This window comes from Meriones unguiculatus, chromosome 3 (genome assembly GCF_030254825.1).
Source record: "Meriones unguiculatus strain TT.TT164.6M chromosome 3, Bangor_MerUng_6.1, whole genome shotgun sequence".
Lineage (NCBI taxonomy): Eukaryota > Metazoa > Chordata > Mammalia > Rodentia > Muridae > Meriones > Meriones unguiculatus.
This window is the reverse complement of record NC_083351.1, coordinates 14,254,251-14,256,460: the sequence shown is the minus strand read 5'-3', so window position 1 is coordinate 14,256,460 and position 2,210 is coordinate 14,254,251.

Genomic DNA, 2,210 nt, shown 5'->3' with positions numbered 1-2,210 from the left:
GAGTCCAGCTTCTTGATTTCCTCATCTACCACAGACAGCTCCAAAAGGGGACTAGGCCCAAGCAGACCTAGGCACAGACTCAGAACAGGCAGCTCTGGGCAGTGGGCTGGGCCATTCTAAAGAAGGACTGGGTGCCTTCTTGCTAGCTCTAACTGAAGGAAGGGCCTGCATTCTGAAAATCCCAGTAGAGGCCTTTTCCTAGGAACATACATGAGGATCCCCAGAGACCTGAACCAGTGTGAGGCTCTGTGGCCTTCAAGGTCAAGTGCAGCTCTCTGGCCTGGTACTCAAGGTCCAACAATCCAGCGTTGCTCTGGCTCCCTTTATGGTAGATTTTCTTCTTGCTTGCCTGTCTTGTGCCAACATTCTGGCAGCTTCTACACTGCCAGGCCTTTGCCTCTGTTGATGTGTCTGCCTGTGGCATGCTCACTACTCTTTCTTTCTTTATCACTTTTTTCCTTTCTTCCTTCCTTCCCTCCTTCCTTCCTTTCTTCCTTCCTTCCCTCCTTCCTTCCTTCCTTCCTTCCTCCCCCTCCCTTTCTCCCTTTCTCCCTCTCTTTCTTTAATATATATTTATGTCTTAAAAGATGACACAGGTTACACATGTTCACTGTAAGAAAACTAGATTATATGATGACTAAAAAAACAGAGAGGGGCTGGAGAGATGGCTCAGTGGTTAAGAACACTGCCTGTTCTTCCAGAGGACCCGGATTCAATTCTTCACATCCACATGGCAGTTCACTACTGTCTGTAATTCCAGGACCCAACACCTTCACACAGGCATACAGGCCGACAAAACACCAATGTGGATAAAATAAAAATAAATAAAGATAAACCAGAGGAGTAAAAAGGAATAATCTTGGAGTTTGGAGAGACTGCTCAGTTGTCCATGCTTGGGTCAGCAGGCCCTCAACCATACGCGGTAAGCAACTGGTGAAACGTGCCGGGTTATAAAAATGATGTAAAAGTAGAAGGGAGACTATGTGGGGAACAGAAGGGGCGGTGGCTTGAATGAGAATGGCCCCATAGGCTTAGATCTTTGAACGTGTGGTCCCAGTTGGTGGAAGTGTTCTGGGAAGGATTAGGAGGTGTGGCCGTGTTGGAGGAGGCGTGTCACTGGGAGTGGCTTCTCGATTCCGAAAGCCCATGCCGGGCCCCCACCCCAGCTCCAACTTTCAGATCAGACTGTAAGCTCTTGGCGACTGCTCCAGTGCCATGCCATTCTCTTCCTGCAGCCATTCTCCCTGCCGTGATGGCCATGGACTCACCTTCTGAATCTGTAAGCAAGCCAGCAGTTAAACGCTCTTTTTTAAAAGTTGCCTTGGTCACAGTTTCTCTTCACAATAGAACAGTAACAAAGACAGAAGGGAACCAGCAGGACTGGGCAGGGGACGAGAGAATCATGGGTGGGAGGTGAATAGGATGGAAATACGTAATATGCGTATGCAAATATAGTAATGGAACCCATTATACGTGACTAATACATTTAAAAATTTATTCATTTTTATTTTATGTACATTGGTGTTTGACTGCATGTATGTCTATTCCTGGAACAGGAGTTGCAAGCTGCCATGTGGTTGCTGGGACTTGAACTTAGAACCTCTGGAAGAGCAGAGCAGTCTATGCTCTCAACTGCTGAGCCATCTCTCCAGCCCATACATATTCATTTAAAAAAAAAAATAAAATAACAAGTGGTCTTTTCATTCAGAAACAATCGTGATCAGCTAATCAGTTATTGTTCCTTATGAGCTTGTTATTGGTTATTGTTATATATTCAAGCATATATGTATAACAACAAAATGTCAACAAGACCATAGAGAATATTAGCGCACACATGTACGGCCTCACATTTTAGCAGATTTTCTTCAACTCTCTTCCCCCCCCCCCCCCCCCCGCCCTGAAGTCTAGCTTTTTGAGTCTCACATCCTGGGCTGCCCTCAAATCCACTAAGTATCCAGAGTGACACTGACTCCTGATTTCCTGCCCCTACTGAATGCTAAGCTTGCAGACATGTGCTACCACACCTGACATCTCTTTCCTTTTAAAATTAAAAACCGTCACGGAGTGAGGTGGCACACACTTTTAACCTCAGCACCCAGGGAGGCAGAGGCAAGCTGTTCTCTGTGAATTTGAGGCCAGCCTGGCCTACGAAGCAGGCTGGCCTCGAACTCAGAGTTCTGCCTGCTTCTGTTTCCTGAGTGCCATTCGTG